The sequence below is a fragment of the Setaria viridis genome, chromosome 8 (genome assembly GCF_005286985.2).
Source record: "Setaria viridis chromosome 8, Setaria_viridis_v4.0, whole genome shotgun sequence".
NCBI lineage: Eukaryota > Viridiplantae > Streptophyta > Magnoliopsida > Poales > Poaceae > Setaria > Setaria viridis.
The window spans coordinates 13,655,840-13,675,366 of record NC_048270.2 but is presented as its reverse complement, the minus strand read 5'-3'; the positions used below and the strand labels follow the sequence as shown (position 1 = coordinate 13,675,366).

At 42.6% G+C, this 19,527-nt stretch overlaps 1 pseudogene; it reads left to right on the top strand.

The window, feature by feature from the left end:
- Window positions 1-3,269: 3,269 nt before the first annotated feature.
- Window positions 3,270-18,565, top strand: LOC117834322 (uncharacterized; annotated as a pseudogene).
- Window positions 18,566-19,527: the final 962 nt, after the last annotated feature.

Here is a 19,527-nt window from a genome sequence, read left to right as displayed (position 1 = left end):
ATCCTACTAGGACTCCTCCTTGTAACCGACTAACGATTCTATCCCCTGAGTATATAAAGGAGGGTAGGGGTAACTTGATTGGCAGCTTAGACCAACAAAGCTCAGAACCATCATCAATAGCCAACAATCAGGATACACAACACCCAAGCGCAAGGCGCAATATACAACATCCCAAACAGGACGTAGGGTATTATGCTACTATGGTGGCCCGAACTTGTATAAATCCGTGTCTTGTGTCCTTGCTTTTACCTTCGAGTTCTAGGTCTAACAATTTTGCACCAACTAATCTACTATCTCGGGATACCCCTTGGTAGGTTGCCGGTATAAAACACCGACATCTAGCGTGCCAGGTAGGGGTGTTTGTCAAGATCATTGGACGAGCTTGAAGGACCTCATCATCAAAATAAATCTACTTGACAAGAAGCAAGTCACCGGGTTAGAGTTCCAAGCAGACAAATCTACGTCGAGATAGAATTGATGCGCTCCGCGTTCCAATCAAATACCGAGTCGGTTTTCACCGCAGGCTGCTGCATATGGCTCATCAATCAAGTCACGCGGAGATTGAGGCAAATAATCAAATCGCCGACGACTACTTTGAGTACTCTTCTCGACTAGAAAACTAGTCAATGATAGTCGACTACTCGTCTTGACAAGAAAATTAGTCGAGGACGACTATTTCGACTACTCATCTCAACTAGAAAACTAGTCGAGGCAGGTATCACACCATTAATAACTAGTCAGAATCAACTCCGACTAGTTGGCTTCATCAACAAACCGTCGCAACTTCATCGATGACCGCCACGGCTTCATCGACAATCATCTACGAATCAAGCTAAGTGACTTTTTTAATTATTTTTCGGCTTGTTTTCCACACGCAGGACAACGCACCGACTACTTATTCCTGTACACCTCTCAACGGGAATTACCTTGCAGAGTTATACTTTGCCAATTATTCCTGGGGCATATTGACTAACAGCCATAGGCTTGGTACATTGAACTATGGAGACTACGGCCACGGGTTTGGTGCATCGAGTTCTGTAAGCTCTACGGCCACGGGTTTTGGTGCATTGAGTTTTGGAGGCTCTGCCACGGGTTTGGTACATTGAATTTTTGAGGCAATAGCCACATATTTGATGCACCAAATACTGGAGGCTCACAACAGCTACACCATAAGGAGGCACAAATCCTATGCGCACAACATGCACTCTCCTCGCCAAAAGGCAGACAAGTCTCAACGACTACTTTAAGCGCAATCGCGCTCTCTTTTTGTCGCAATGCCGACTGTCTTCTCTTAGCGGTCGCCAATATCCTTGAGTAGTACACGCCTTAATTCGTGATAGCCTCAGATCTTCTAGCCTAAATGCTAGCTTGCATACACAAGATAAAAGATCTCAGACATGCAAATAACAGTGCCAGTACGCGTACACGAGACACAAAGATATCACACACGCAATGGCAATGGCTAAACAGGGACTGAGAGCCTAAACGTAACAAGCTAACTACTTGGGAGCAATATGACCGAAACAAGAGCATGACACAAAATATTTACATTCATCACTGAATAAAAATTCAGTAGTTCCAAATTCTACAAATATACTACATAATGTATGCATCTCTTTTTATAGGTCAAGCTTCGGCGACGATTCTATAGGACATTCAGCGTACCTCCAGTGGCTCAGCTATCTCCCAAACTCGGGGGCTATGCGCCAATTACTACTCGAAATACCTCGGATAGCTCTGCTCGCTCTCAAACTCGGGGGCTAAGCACCATTTACTACTCGGAATACCTCCGGTAGCTCTGCTCGCTCTCAAACTCGGGAGGCTAAGCACCAATAACTACTCGACGTGACTCCTACAGCTCACCTGGTGCATAAGCTTAGGGGCTGGACGCTGCAAAACTACTCGAATAATAACTGGTGTGAAGACTAAAGCTCGCTAGACCCTCGGATTGATTAATTAATCATTCCAAGGCTTGGGGGCTGATAAGCTACACCCAACAGTTGATTTTTTTCCAAGATGAAAGAAGAAGATTCAAGATTTTATTGACCCTTAGCATGATTCTTTAATTCAACCTAAGGCTTAGGGGCTACTCCATATGGAGTGCGACTTCCGTCGCCCTCCATATCACATTCCAAAAATGAAGATTACAAAATCAAGACGATCAAGGGCTTGAGCACACCGTAGCCTCATGACAGCTTTGAGGAACTTTGAAGATTCAGCCAGACAAAGTACTCGAAGAGCACCAAAACTACTCGGCGGTGATCTAAAAAGTTCCCGAAGACTGCTGCATTCGACTATGAAGCGCTTGGGGGCTTGTCGAGGATAGATCCTCAGTACCCGCAAGGAAGGAAGAATACGGACTCCTACAAGGATTCCTCAATAATCCTACTAGGACTCATACCATGTAACTCTACTAGGACTCCTCCTTGTAACCAACTAGTAATCCTGCCCCTAAGTATATAAAGAAGGGTAGGGCTACCTAGATCGGCAGCTTAGACCAACAAAGCTCAGAACCATCATCAATAGCCAACAATTAGGCTACACAACACCCAAGCATAGGGCGCAATATATAACACTCTAAACAGGACGTAGGGTCTTACGCTACTCTGGTGGCCTGAACCTGTATAAATCCATGTCTTGTGTCCTTGCTTTTACCTTCGAATTCCAGGTCCAACGATTCCCCACAACCCAATATATTACCTCAGGATACCCCCTCAGTAGGTTGCCGGTATAAAACACCGACATCAATCAGTCTATATCTCATATCTCATTGCTCACTAGTTCTAGTACTTATCCACCATCACCTGATCCTGCATGCTAGGAAGCTTCGCTAATTAAGCAGGATCGCATGTAGTTGATCAATAATCATGGCAGCAATCAGCCTATACCTCTTACATCATTGCATACAATTTTAAGTACTACTTAAAAGGAACTTTACGCTCACAGATCAAATTCACACAAGTCTGTGTTAGTCAAGTAATAAACAAGGTAAGTGAAAGTAAATCACCAATTATATGTTGTATGGAAACAAATATTCAGCATATTACTTCATTGATTAAAAGTAAATCACCAATTCATTGATTAGTTTCCTAATCAATCAATAAATTGTATGGTAGGAAACTAATCAATCAATCATATTACAACGCAAAAGGAAATTAATCAATCAATTTTGATAGTCAGCTAAAAATGGTTATGAGGGAAACTATATTTAAGATTTGTATACGTCTTAATCACGGGCAGTATATTTTTCCCACCAGACAAAACTTACAATGGAGCCAGCTGATAAACCACCTTCTCCCCCTATGTGGAACATCGAAGAGCTGCTTGAGTCTCCCACGGACGGCAGCAACATGCCGACTGATGTAGAGTATCATGAAGAAGAAAGAACCGAGGCAGAGCCAACAAATGAAGTAGAGGATGGTGAATGGGTTCCAGAAGAGGATGAAGAAGAGGAAACTGATTCTGAACTAGAGGAGTGTGGAGAAGAAGAGGATCACACGACCTCCACCAGAAGAGGAGGAGGATGGGGAGGAGCAGGAGGACTGGGACAATGACAAGGCAGAAGAGCATGAGGACTACCAAGTAGAAGAGGAGGAGGAGGAGGATGGGTAGGACGATGACTGTGATAGTGATGAGGCCGAAGAACATGAGGACTATCAAGCAGAAGATGAGGCCGAAGAGGATGAGGATGACTACGACGAAGAAGATGATGAAGAGGAAGATGAGGACAAGCCACGTAAGAAGAGAAGATGTATAGATCAAGATGGTGTTCAAGAGATGGCTGGAGCAGTGCATGAGTAGCCTCACAGTGAGAACGAAAGTTCCAATAGCAAGGACAATGTGGACAAACCAGGTAGCTCCGATGAAGAGAGCCATGAGGAGAGCAGCGACACTGAAGGCACGGAAGATATAGTTGATTAGGGATTGTTGGATAATATATTAATTCTTGAATTTCCATTAGTTTGGCTATACTATGCGCGTTTTGTTGAATTTCGTTTTTAACTATTTCATCGATTTTGGCTAATTCTGTGTGTCATGTCATGATTTGGATAATTGGAATGGACAATTTGCATTTTGCCCCTAAAAATGATGTTTCCTTTTTGAGATTAGTAACCATATATAAGTCAATATTATATCCAAGATTTGATGCCTTTTTGGCAGTGGCACATGTTCAGAAAGAACCGTATTGTGTAGTTGCCAGAAGCCACGAAAGTACCACTGAGTATTGGCGAATCATTGGAATGAAATGACGCAACTTCTCTAGATCAGTCTCACCATTTCATGATTAATAAATATGCCATCGCACTACTACGCCGATGCATAACCACGGCATTTCCTCCTCGATAGTTCCATTCCTGAATTGCACCGTTCTTTGCAGTGTAGGAGGTGTAGAGCCTGACACGTACGACAACAATGTCAACCCTGCTTGATTCCCTGATTGATCCTTCAAGGCTGTGGCCTCCCAAGCTTCTGCAGGTTGTCTGAGATGACGAGGAGGAGAAGGACTCTATCGTAGTGTCATCTGATGGTGAGTGTGGGTCCTCGGCCAATGAATTCTACGGCGTCAAAAGTGATGAAGACATCAGCGAAGGTGTTGACAATGACAGCGACAACGACGATGGCGAAGACGATGACAGTGATTACGGTGAAGACGATGATAGCAATGATGGTGAAGGCGATGATAGCGATGACAGTGGACCACCAAGCAAACGCCGTCGTGTGGATGGCTTGATTGAGAATGGTGGAGGTCCTGGCTACGATGATGCCGTGTAATCTCCGGGCCGACCTTCGAAAGGTTGTGATATATTGTATTAATTCGAATCTTCTTTGTAAATAGGTTGTATATATGTAGTCGGAATGTCTATGGATGTCAAGCCGAATTGCATACATGTATTAACTGTTGTTTATGGAACATGCAATCGTGAATGGCTATACTCTGCGTGTTTTGTTGAATTTCATTTTTAACTACTATTTCGTAAATTTTGGCTATTTCCGTGTGCCATGTCATGATTTGGATAATTGGAATGGACAATTTTCTTTATTTTGCCACTAAAAATAAAAATGATGTTTCCTTTTTGAGATTAATAATCATATATAAGTCAGTATTATATCCAAGATCTGATGCCTTTGTAGCAACCGCACGTGTTAAGAAGGAAAGCATGCACGAGGCACATCAATGGTGTGGAGGATTTGGATTTGACTAGACAAAAGCGCCATCAGCTTTTCTCACATATGGGTCTTGAACACCTACAGGCACACGACCAATTTTGGTATTCTATTTACTGCTCCTTGAAAAGTCTTCAGAAGGATGGTTCTAATTCAATTGCAGCCACAGATAAAGAATTAGCAGAGGTATTTTGCAAGGTTTGGGGTCAACTGTACCATGGCATTCAAAGAATTTCTGCCTCTAGTGGCCCTACTTCAAATCTGTCTTATAGAGTTGTTTAAGGTAATAAATGTTCTCCAGTCCGAACTAGCATGGACTACTGCAGGAGGAAAGGATGTTGCAGATGTTCTTACAAATGCAAAGGTCATTCTAGAGATGTTGATAGAAGTGGCATGCCAAGGATGGTCAGTACCACTTGTGCTGGACCCCAGATATAAGCTCACATACATAAAATTCGCCTTCAGCAGAGCATTTGGTTCGTTCAAGGCTGCACAAAACATCTCCAAGGTAACTAGAGGAATCAAGAACATGTTTGCTGACTACATCAAATATGATGATGGAATCAGTGGCGCAGATTCAGATCGTGGCACTCCAACTGTGGCCACCGGCAGTGGTGCTGGTGATCCATTGGAAGAAGCATGGGACGAGCATCACCGTTCACAGAATGGCCGGGCCAATGATGGCAGTAGGCTGGATGCCGAGGGGGAACTTCGTCATCGCCTGGAAGATCTTGCCATTGGGACTGTTGGATTTAGACCCATATGTGGCCCAATCTGAAAATTTCAAAGCATGCACAACCTTTAGTCCCATATTGCTAATTCAAGGAGAGGTTGCCTTCCTTAAATATGGGAGTCTCCTCTCTATGCAAAATAGGTACAAATGAGAGAAAATGAGACTGTTGCTACACGCACGCGCAGCTCGCGTGCATTTTCGCGTGAAAAATCGCGTGACTTGCTACGAGCATGACGCGTACGTGTACAGCAGGTTATTGTTTGTGCAATTACTTTCAACAATTTGATGGCAGCATTATATGTTTTTCTAAAAGCTTGGGATTTAGGGTTACAGTTTGAGTACCTGACCACAATCAGTTTAATGTAATGGTAAAACCAGTACTAGTGGTCGGCAGAGGGTGGCTACGCCCCTGTCCGCCATGGTGGCTGGAAAACGCCAATTTGGGCAGTGATGCTCGATGGGGGCAGCACAGTTGCAGCGTGTGCTCTGACTGAAGTCAACAGCAGCGACGATGGCACTGACAGAGCCTATCAGGGTGTCTGTGGAAGTGTTACAAACCTCGCTAGAATCAAAGAACAACATGACGTACCAGCAAGAGGAGGGCTGAAGTGCGAATCAGAAATAGAGAAGGGTCCACGAACCTCACCAGTCACTTGGAAGGCTCTAACAAGGTGGCAAGAGCTACTATGCTTCTGGGGTGTATTTGGTAGCACCAGAGGGCTGGCGCTTGGGATGAAAAAAAACAGGAGAGAAGAGGGTCTAGAGATAGTAGGTATTAAAATGAACTGGCCGATCTGGATAGTTGGATGGAGATCTAGTGGTTTAAAAAAGTAATAAATGCAATATCTTACACAACTGAAAATGAGACAGGTGTATTTTAACAATGTTAATTTGAGGAGAGACATTTGTGATACATTAGAACAGTTTATTCCATAGATGACTACACATTACATCTATATGGTGAAGATGTGTCTTGAGATTATAGTTAGCATCAGCACAAGTACACTGGATGTCACCATGTCAGAAGAGTCAATTTTTCTTGTTTTTGTTTTAATTTGAAATCATCCTCCTAGCCGCTTGTACTTCATGAATGTTCATTTTGCTCCAGATATGCGAAGTATCATGACCTGCATGGCGGTGATGAACAATTCAGGAAGTCGAACTATAGTGACTTGGTAGATGCAATTATTTCTATTTCTGCCAAAGTTAAGTACGTATTCAAATGTTTTAGTAAAGTTTTGTACTTAAATGTGCACAATTCTCACTACAAATCAGGTAAACAAGTACTATGACCTTGTGACCAGCTTCGCTGAATATCGCTGGGGTCAATCATTCCATTTCGCCCCAAGGTAAAATTTGAGCTTTACTCCAGTTACAAGTAACTAAAGAACATCTATATGGATGGGGCTTATCCCTGGAATTCTAGAAAAAAAGAAAAACAGCATCATTTTGTGTTAGTTAAGATGCTGAATATTTCTAGGTAAACAATTATTCTACTTCAATACATTAAATTGCTTTAACTCCATTTATATTCTGTAGATGGCATGGAGAAACTCGTCGTGAAAGCATCAAGCGGTTCGAGCATTTTATTGCCCTTCAACTGGGGCTCAAGAATGGGATGAAGGTTGGTAGAAAAATCAAAATTGGTTTATTAATATAGCATGTTAAAGATTTTTATCATCCTAGCTAGGAGCTGCCAAAATTTTTTATAATGGTACAACCTAAATATGTAAAACATTTGTGATCTAAGATCCATTATAATAAATTGCAGCATTCTTTTACAAATTCTCACCATGGGATTTCTTAGTTGGTGGTACTATGACTGAGTTTGTTATCTGTGCAAATTAAAATTTGGATCCATACAAAACTTGACTGCAAACATAGAATTTTTCCATGATAAATGTTTACCTAAATACCATGCGATCTTTCAAACAAAAAGTAGTGTCTATTTAGCCACACTATTGCGATTTGCTGTAAAATACTGGATTTACCCACCTTTTTATGTTGGTGTAAGCTCCATCAAATGTGACTTTTATTTTGGGGCATATTATGTCGTTGCACCCAATTCTAAAGGACCTGGTTATTAAAAAGTAATTTTTCTTGAATTCATCATATTATCATCCTTGTTGCATTGTAGGTCTGGTTGGATTAAGGCCCATGTGTGGCCCAATCTGAAAAATTCAAAAGCATGCACAACCTTTAGTCCCATATTACTAATTCAAGGAGAAGCCACCTTGCTTAAATATGGGAGTCTCCTCTCTATGTAAAATAGGTGCAAATGAGAGAGAAGGAGACTGTTGCTACACGCACGCGCAGCTCGCACGCATTTTCGCGTGAAAAATCGTGTGACTTCTGACTTGTGGCAAGTGCGACGTGTATGTGTATAGCAGGCTATTATTTGTGCAGTTTCTATTTTTTTTATGCTGAGCCTAATGGCACTTCAATGTGATTAAAACTACCATTTTAAACATTAATAAGGTGCGTCAGTTTCTGCTATTTGATTGCAGCAGTTTCTGTCATTCAAATGGGCAGTTTCTCCTGCTGGATGAGGGGAATTGATGCACTATGAGGGCCTATAACTCTAGGAGACATCCTAGTTGAAAGGCACGCTGTCACACGCTCGCCTCCCCACTCGCGCACTCCATTTTCACTGTGCTATACTTCTTGCTGCCGCGCCTCGTCGACCTTTGAGTTTGGCAGCGTCTATACGTGATCACTTGGTGATTCTACAACATCTACTTCAACATGTTCGACTACGTTCTGCGCGGAATCATTGAGTAATTTCCCTGCGCAATTCTATTCTAGTCACTATGTTGCCTGTTTACATGTGTTATATGCTTGCATCATTTTATATCTATGTGTTTTTAATCCAAATAAAATCTGGACTGTATTTTAGGCGCATATTTCCAACAATCCAAAAACCTGATTGCGCCTATTTCTATGATCTAGCAATGGCAAATGCATCTGATGCCATGAAACATGAGAGGTTTGGAGGTGAGAACTTCTGCAGATGGCAAACAAGGGCCATGTTTTGGCTGATATCATTGGGGTTGTGGTGGGTGATATACCCCGTGTTTCCTTCACAAAAGAGCAGACCATGCAGTTTGAGAATGCAAATGACACCACTTTGGGTTGCATCCTCACCATCTTGGCGGACCAACTCTATGATGTGTATATGAATTACTCATTGGCCACTGTGCTGTGGGAGACTTTGGAGCAAAAATATGCAGAAGCCAAAGCCGGTCACTGGCTGTATGTGTGCAAGAAGTTCTTTGATTTTAGCATGGGTAGTGCTAAATCAATTATAACTCAAGCACACGACCTCCAGCTTCTAGTTGGCGAGATTGCACATTTGGGATGTGTTTTACCTCCAAAGTTTGTTGCATCAGCGATGGTTGCTAAACTTCCTGTAGAGTGGCGTGATTTTGCTACATCTCTGAAGCACAAAAGAGAAGAGATTTCTATTGAAGATCTCATTGCAGCTCTTGACGTGGAAGAGAAGGCAAGGGCAAAATATGTGCAGGTGAAGAACGTGCAGTATAGTGCCAATTTTGTTCAAAAGAAGAAACAATTTAACAAGAAGAAGGGTCCCAAGGCAAATAAGATTACTAGCTTCAAAAAGAAGAAAATAGAGAAGAAGGATCTGAAGGACCTCACCTGTTTCGTGTGCGGTAATCCTAGTCAGTTTGCCAAGAATTGTCATGACCGCAAGGACAGGACCACTGAACTGAGCAAAAAGTTCACTAATGTGACCATTGGCGACACCTCGACTCCAGGAGGGTACGGTAAATCTCCTGTTGTTTATTCTGCATTTCAGTCTATCGACTGGTGGGTTGATACTGGTGCAAATGTTCACATGTGTTCTGATGCTTCCTTGTTTTCTTCATATCAGGCAGCAGGGGCTTCCAGCGTCCTAATGGGAAATGGAACGCGTGCTTATATTCTTGGTGTTGGTACGGTAGATCTGAAGCTTACTTCAGGGAAAAACATCCAATTGAAGAATGTCTAGCACGCGCCTGCGATAAACAAGAACCTGTTGAGTGGGTCTCTCCTGTGTAGGAGTGGTTACAAGCTAGTATTCGAGTCGAATAAAGTTGTAGTGTCTAAATTTGCGGCTTTTATAGCAAAGGCTATGATAGCGGAGGCTTGTTCCACCTAAGTACTATGGATTCTTGTTATAGTTTGAATATTACTATTGCTTTGAATAAAAATTCTGCTGATGTATGGCATTCGAGGTTCTGTCATGTTGGTTTTGATACAATTGTTAGAATGTCCAGATCTGAGTTAATTCCTAAATGTGATATAGTTAAAAAATTCTAAGTGCCAAACTTGTGTGTAAGCAAAACAACCTCGAAAACCTTTTAAGGCATTAGAGTTTGGGAAGAATCTGGCACCACTAGATTTGAACCATTCTGATTTATGTGAGATGAATGGTGTTTTGACTAAAGGAGGAAAAAATATTTTCTTACTTTTATCGATGAAGCAACATGTTACTGTTATGTTTACTTGCTGAAGTCTAAGGATGAAGCGCTGAACTATTTTAGAATAGATAAGACAGAGGTTGAGAACCCGTTAGAAAAGAAGATTAAGAGACTTAGAGATGATCGGGGAGGAGAGTATCTCTAATGATTTTTCTAATTTCTGTTCTGAGCATGGGATTATCCATGAATTTACACCACCCTATTCACCACCATCAAATGGTGTAGCTGAGAGGAAAAACCGATCATTTACAAATTTGGTAAATGCCTTATTAGAGAGTGCCGGTATGCCTAAGATGTGGTAGGGGGAAGCAATCTTGACTGTAAATTTTGTGCTCAATAGAGTTATCACCAAGCTAAGTGACATAACTCCATACGAGGCATGGAGGGGCAGAAAACCCAATGTCAACTTTCTGTGAATGTGGGGATGCTTGGAAAAAGTTAACATTCCAAAGTTGAAGAAAAGAAAACTTGGGCCAAAAATAGTCGATTGCATTTTTATAGTATACGCTCAGAATAGTCCTGCCTATAGATTCTTGGTAATTAAATCCGATGCTCTAGAGATTATAGTAGATACAATAATGGAGTCTAAGGATGTTACTTTCTTTGAAGATATCTTTCCTATGAGACCGAGTAGCAGTACTTTAGAAAATATGGATGCAGTCATTCCTAACTCTAAATAGGTTGAGAACATACCTCTACGAGAGGATAATGAGGAGGATAACAATTTAGTCATCACTCTGTGCAGGAGTAAGAGACAAAGGGTTGAGAAATATTTTGGAGATGACTTTATTGTATACCTTGTGGATGATGTGCCTATGACTCTAGCTGATGCTTATGCGTCTTCAGATGCTGAGTATTGGAAAGAGGCATTCCGTAGCGAGATGAACTCCATCATGGCAAATGAGACTTGGGAAATCACTAAACGTCCTTTTGGGTGCAAACCTATTGGATGTAAGTGGATTTTCAAGGAAAAGATGAGACCAGATGGCACGATTGAAAAATATAAAGCGAGGCTTGTGACCAAAGGCTTTATCTAGAAAGATGGTGAAGATTATTTTGACACCTATTCACCTGTGGCCAGGTTAACAACCATTAGGGTGCTCATTGCATTAGCTGCTTCCTATGGTCTACACATTCATCATATGGATGTAAAGACATTTTTTCTTAATGGACAGTTGGAGGAAGAAATCTATATGGAGCAACCTGATGGTTTTGTGGCTAAGGGACAGGAGGGTAAAGTATGCAGATTGTTAAAATCATTGTATGGCCTAAAACAAGCACCCAAACAATGGCATTAAAAATTTGATCAAACCTTAACGTTTGCTGGTTTTGTTGTAAACGAAGCAGATAAGTGTGTATATTATCGCCATGGTGGGGGTCAAACAATGATCTTGTGCTTGTATGTGGATGATATACTAATATTTGGTACTAACACTGCTGTGATTGACAAGGTCAAATTATTCTTATCTTCATGCTTTGACATGAAGGTTCTGGGAGAAGCAAGTATTATCCTGAATATTAAGTTGACCAAAATAAGAATGAGATTATTCTAAATCAATCTTATTATATGGAAAAATTACTGTGCCGCTTTGGCTTTGAGAATACCAAAGTATCCCGTACGCCCTACAATGCTAGTGTAAAGCTAAGGAAAAATAAATGTCAAGGTTGGACCAATTGAGATATTCACAAATAATTGGGTCCCTCGTGTATCTCAATGGTGCAACACGTCCCGACATATCTTTTGCTGTGAGCAAATTAAGTCGCTTTACTTCCAATCCAGGGAAGGATCATTGGGAGGCACTAGAGAGAGTGCTACGTTACCTGAGAGGTACAATCGAATATGGAATTCACTATATTGGTTATCCATCTGTATTGGAAGGATATAGTGATTCCAACTGGATTTCTGATGTAGATGAAATTAAAGCCACGAGTGGCTATGTGTTTACACTAGTAGGTGCTGTAGTTTCATGATGGTCATGTAAACATACCATTTTGATGCGGTCAACCATGGAAGCTAAGCTTGTAGCACTTGACACAGCTACTGTTGAGGCTGAGTGGCTAAGAGAGCTACTCATGGACTTAGCACTAGTAGAGAAACCAGTTTCGGCAATCCTTATGTACTGTGACAACCAAACGGTATTGATCAAAGTTATGAGTACTAAGGATAATATGAAGTCCTCGAGACATGTGAAGTGGAGGCTTAAATCTGTTAGAAAGTTGAAAAACTCCGGAGTAATTGCTGTGAATTATATTTGTAGTGAGAAAAATCTAGCAAATCCCTTTACAAAAGGGCTTGCACAAACACTGATTTCTGTTGCAAACATGGACATGGGGATGAGACCCATTTATTTGCAAAGTAATGGAAACTCATTTCCTTTGATAGGAGATCCCTGATTTGGAAAATGAGAAAAAGGAGTTACAACAGGGAGTACAAACTATTTAAAAATTACCCATGTTCCATAAAATGTACTTTCTTCTATATTGAAGGCTAGCTATTATGCCTTAATGTATTTTAGTGTCAACCAAGGGAAAAGGTATTGTCCTACAGGATACCTAAAATGAATACACCTATAGGAGCTAAACTGTTAGGTTGCAGTTCATGAGAGTAGGGTACTCTCTGGAAAGCTCATAAGAAAATCGGGGAGTAAGACCTTTAAAAGCTCTGTTTGGACTTGGCATTTTGGCAGCCTAGTACCAGTTGGATCTTCAAAAGAAATATGACAGCAAAAGGCTATGAATTCAAGGCTTAGTCCATTCACAAGCTGCTGGAAGATGGACCTTATTGATCTAGGTGTAAGTTCAACCCGTACGGGACTTATACTGAAAATCTGGTATATATGAAGAGTGTTCAGTACAAAAGCTTTGGAATTGGTGGGGGATTGTTGGATTTAGGCCAATGTGTGGTCCAATCTGAAAAATTCCAAAGCATGCACAACCTTTAGTCCCATATTGCTATTTCAAGGAGAGGTTGCCTTGCTTAAATATGGGAGTCACAAGTCATGTGATTTTTCATGTGAAAATGCACATGAGCTGTGTGTGAGCGTGACGTGTACGTGTATAGCAGGCAATTATTTATGCAGTTTCTATTGTTTTTATGCTGAGCCTAATGGCACTTCAATGTGATTGAAATTGCCATTTTAAACAGCAATATTCATCAGTTTCTGCTATTTGATTATAGCAGTTTTTGTCATTCAAATGGGCAGTTTCTACTGCTTGATGAGGGGAACTGATGCACTATGAGGGCCTATAACTCCAGGAGACGTCCTGGTTGCGCCTCCCCACTCGCGCACTCCATTTTTGCTATGCTAAACTTTTTGCTGCTGCGCCTCGTCGACCTTTGAGTTTGGCATGCACCGGACTTCAAGGAAAGCGGGATCTCCGAAACCACTGCCGCGAGACTCCTGCACGGGACGGTAATCAGGTTTTTAGGCAGCGTCTATACGTGATCGCTTGGTGATTCTACAACATCTACTTCAATATGTTCGACTACGTTCTGTGCAGAATCATTGAGTAATTTCCCTACGCAATTTTGTTCTAGCCACTATGTTGCCTGTTTACATGTGTTATATGCTTGCATCATTTTATATTTATGTGTTTTTTCCTCCAAATAAAATCTGAACTATATTTTAGGCACATATTTCCAACAGGTCTTGGATGTTGGATGTGGAATTGGGGGACCTTTAATAGAAATCGCCAGATTCAGGTAATGAACCAAAAATGAGATTCCATTTCTCAACGGTTAAACCTGTGATGAAATCCCTTGGAACATGTAAATGTATATATAGATGTTTCAATGCTATTTATCATTTTAGCTCAACACAGATAACTGGACTGAACAACAATGCTTACCAGATTTGAAGGGGCAAGGTTCGTTTAATTATTATGACATCATCCTGGAATACAACAAAATAACTTTTGAGCATCTGGTGTATGAGTTAAAAAATGGTTTATTGCATTTCAGGAGATCATTTCGTTGGCAGGTTTGACTGAGCAATGCAACTTCATAAAGGTTAACCTGCGTCATAAATCAGTATTGCCACGTAAACTAGAAAAATTGCTGTATATGGATCACGGGATTACCACTCGACGCACTGGTGCGGAAGATGTAGAATCGCGTCGGGGCAGCGAAGTCGATCAGCGTAGTCAAACACGTAGTCGATCACGTCGACGTCGAGCAGCTCCTCAGCAGTTCATCCACGTGCAGCAAGATCATCCTCGTGCCGCGGCTCGTCGTCGGCTCGTCGTGGCTCGTCGGCGGCTCGTCCAAGTGCTGCAGGTGCAACACCTCCAAGGTATCCACACGTGCAGGAAGGAAGCATCGCAAGCCGGACTGCTAGGTCCACAGTTGCAACAGGGCGAGAGCGTGGGAGGCGCGGCAGATGTGTTTCGGCCAAAAGGGATGAAACCCTAGGACGCCTCACCCCTTTATTTATAGAGGTTCCTGACGGGCCTCTGGGTCCGAGGCCCATTACTACTTCTAAACCTAATCCAACTCGGGTCATATCCGAATTAGGCTTCCAGCAGTGTGTGACCCTATGGGTTCGGATACGTATAGACATGGCCCGAGTACTTCTACTCGGCCCAATAGTTGGTAGTGGCCTCTAGCAAGACGTGCCAACTCCTATACGCACACGAAGATCATATCAGACGAACCGTCACAACATCATGTACATGCTAATCCCTTTGCCTCACGATATTTGATCTAGCTTCAAGCCGACCGCTCTTTCTCGATCCTATGATTCGGAATCCCTTTGTAGGTTAACTCTTAACCGTACGTAGCATGGCCATGCATTTTCAGATCCGATCACTCGAGAGGCCCAGAGATATCACTCTCAATCAGAGAGGGGCAAATCCCATCTTGATTGACCATGCCTCACAGCATGCTTCCTGGCAAACCCGAAAGCTACCTTTTTAACTACCCTGTTATGGTGTAGCGTTTGATAGCCCCTAAGTAAGTCAATCCACATCTTGAGTACATGCGACAATCTCAGGTCTAAGGATAAAGCGTACATGTGGTGTAAAGAGTGAACTACTTCTCGCGTTGGGTCAGTCCTAGCACATGTCTCTACATATGCCTACATTATTAGTTTGACATCTCCATATCCATGACTTGTGAAACATAGTCATCAACTAATACATGTACTAGTCTAATATTTATGTGTGTCCACACATGAACTTCGACTAGGGATAACTTTTAGAATAACCATACAAGTAAAGAGTTCCACATACAATTCACATAACTGCAGATCAATTCAAGTAGCCTTTAATGGATATTCAATGAACACAATATATAAATCATGGATACAATCAGATATCATCATCTCTATAATTGCCTCTAGGACATACCTCCAACAGCAATGGTTTTCTTTGGGTTGTTACATTTGTTTATTCAAATGGGCCTTAACTTCAATTGACATTTATAGGGAGACTTCATGAACATGCCTTTCCGTGATAACACCTTTGATGCTGCCTATGCGACGGAGGCCACAATTCATGCACCTGATGCAGTATAACTCACATCAGAAATTCCAGATTTCATTTATGTTTCCGAAAAAAGATGTGTTCCAGTGTTGCTGAATTTTTCCCCCGTCCGGTAATTACAGCTAGGTGCCTACAAGGAGATATACCGAGTGCTTAAACCTGGCCAGTATTTTGCACTAGATGAACTGTGCTTGATGGATAGATTTGACCCAAACAACGCTAAACATAGGGATATCCAGGCTGAAATTGAGCTCGGCAGTGGCCTCCCAGACATCAGAAGCACACGCCAGTGCATCCAAGCTATGAAACATGCAGGGTTCGAGGTGCTGTACTAAAACCATCAGGCCTTGGTTTCACCGAGTCAGATATAGGTTGAAGTACCTTGGAGGTGCCAGAATGACTCGGTTCTTCTAGGTTGTGATCGCGAAGGATCTTGCTGAGGATTCCGAGTGCCCATGGTACCAGGAAATAGATCCTGGTGTTTTCTCATGGACCAGCTTCAGCACTCATGTGTCGGACAGTTCCTCACTTATGCAATTGTAATCTTAGAAGACTCCACATGTTTCTATGTAATTGTATAATCTGCAGGTTTTGGTCTTCTGATGTCTAACTCTACTGTTTTACCATGTTTTTGCAGGATGGCACGCTGGAGTTCCTCCGTATTGCCCCCAAAGGCTTGAATATACTGTTCAGCATCATGCAGACAGCCGCCCATGGCCTGGTGACTGGCAGCCGGTACATATTTTCTTTGCTTGGAAGCATAATCTCCTTTTTTTTCTAGATTACGGAAAACTATTCCGGCCTCAACACTCACAAGTGAGTGCCTGCAGCCGAAATTATAATCTCCTAATCACGTAGAACAAATCATACAGGTGAGCAACAAAATACATATTTGATGGAACTAACGGTCCACGATGCCATGATCTCAGGGAACAGATCTTTACGGCGACCTCACTACGGGAAAGCTACAAATTGCCGAGTGCCCCAGGCACTCGGCGAAACCCTGAAAGCACTCGGCAACGTGTTTGCCGAGTGTAACACTCGGCGACGAGCACACGGCAAAGTTTTACTCGGCAAAGTCAACTTTGCCGAGTGTCTTTGCTCGGGCACTCGGCAAAGGGTGTGCTGAGTGGCACAAAACACCCGCTGCCGCCCGCTGCCGCCACGCCGCTGCCGCCCGCCGCTGCCGCCACGCCGCTGCCGCCCGCCTCCACACGCCAGATCCGGAGGGGAGAAAGGTGGGGGCCGCCGGATCCGCGCCGGAGGGGAAGAAGGGGGCGCGGATCCGGCCGGAGGGGAGGGAGCCGGGGAAGGGGAAGAAGGGGGCGGCGGCGGCCAGATCCAAAGGGGGCGGCGGCGGGCGGGGTCGGGCGGTGGGCGGCGGGCGGCCGGGCGTCGAGCGGCAGGCGGCGGGGCGTCGAGCGGCGGGCGGCGGGGCGGGGGAAGGTGAAGAAGGGGGCGGCGGCGGCCAGATCCGAAGGGGGTGGCGGGCGGCGGGGCGGGGGGCGGCGGGCGGCAGGCCGGGGGGCGGCGGGGGGCGGGGCCGGCGGCGGGGGGAGATCTAGAGGAAGTTTCGGGAGTTGGGGGGCGGCGCCGGATAAGGTGCGGGGGATAAGGTGCGGGGCCGATGCGGCCGGTGCGGGGTTGGGAAAAACAAACGTTCGCTGAGTGTCCTACGTGGATACTCGGTAAAGGGTTTCTTTGCCGAGTGTCCAACGTAGGACACTCGGCAAACTTATTTTGAAAAAAATTTAAAAAATATCCAACCATTTCAAAAAAATACCAAATTTTCACACGAACCAATATATATTCTCTATTGACTATACAAAAATTTTTGTAGTCAAATCAAAACTCGACCGTCATTTTGACTCCAAATCTTATGCAATCCTTCTCAACGTTATTAATCTTCTTCTGAGATGCTTCAGTTTGTAAACATCGTATGTGACGAAATGTGCAAAATATTCTCATTTTTTTCCACAGCCTCCACCTATGATATCATCACATCATGACAAATCTCATGATTTTGAGACTTTGCTTGTTTTTTTTATAATTTAAAAATACTACTGCCACACGTTCGTGGTCGTGTTTCCTGAACAAGATGCTCGAAATTTCTTGTCATTTCATGGGTCAGGTCTCAAATAGGGCCGAATAATACGAATATCATTTTTCTACTCATTTTGTTCCATAATTTGAATCATTTGCGGTTCAAATTTGACTTATACCAAAAATTTCCTTGAAATTAAATTAATTAAACAAATATAGCAAATAAATACAAAAATATACCAAATTTTAACATGGAGTACCACATGTTGTATGTGGGGAGTACAAAAAATTTCATGACGAAAAGCGGAAAAAAAATTATTTTTTTGCCGAGTGTCAAAAAAAAAACACTAGGCAAACCCCCCTATTTGCCGAGTGTTTTTTTTTACACTCGGCAAACTACCCTCTTTGCCGAGTGTTTTTTTGACACTCGGCAAAGAGGGGGCTTTGCCGAGTGTTTTTTATTTGACACTCGGCAAAGCCTCGATTTGCCGAGTGTTTTTTTTTTGCCGAGTGTTTTTGGCTTGGCACTCGGCAAAGAGCTTGTTTGCCGAGTGCTCGCAAAAAAACACTCGGCAAAAAAAATACACTCGGCAAATTTAAGGTTTCCCGTAGTGCCTTCTTTGTCCTGAGCCGGAGACCTCTCGAGGAGACTGAAATTTAAAGCAAGCTACAACAATGTGTATGTACTATTGGGTTTCTACTTGCCTGTGATCCTTGTTCTGCACTGAAGTATTGTTATAGTCTTAAGTTCCTATAAAAGTTCTTCGTTTGTTCCCATGCTTGGTTGTATGCTGTATGCCTGTACCGGATTACTGGTTAAGATTACTATCTGGAATAAACATATTTGGAGTATCTGCACACTGATTGCTCTCTAAAATGTTCACAGTATTTGAATACAGTATTCATCATTGGCACCACCTCTCAAGCAAGAGCTTCGTCACTTCATTATCTCTAGTACCACAGAAACAATTCGATACTCTGGTCTCATATGCTTTGTCAAGACAAAGCAATAATACCAGTAGACATTGTCGAAATCTTGCCAGCAACATTCGTACGCACTGTGGGAATACTTGTGACCTTATTAACTGAAGTTTTGAGATCAGAGTATACTAATCTCTTGTTTGTTTGGTGGCGATGAGAATTTTAGTGAGATGTGGAATGAGAGTTGAGAATTTTAGAGGTCTATGGGCTTGTACTCAGGAAGTCAGGAATCAGGAGCTAAGAATAAAATTACATCCGATCCTTGTTCTGTACTGAAATATTGTTTCTACGCCTGGTTGTGTGCTGTAGTGGATAACTTGTTACGATTACAATCTATCTAGAATAAACACGTTTTTGCTGTCTGAAAAACAAGGAATATTTGTGTACACTATTCATAATTGGTAACATCTCGCAAGCAAGTTCTTCACCTCTGTGCCTGTCACTACCACAGAAATACTTACACGTGTTCAGACGAAGATACAACACCAGATGACCGTCGAAAACTTGCTGGTAATGTTGGTAGACACTGAGGGAATATTTGTGGCTTTACTGTTTCCACCTTTGTTACTTTAATTAGCTTATTATACCTGAATATTAAGTACAGAGTCACCAGATCACCTTAATTATAAGGTGCTTATACTA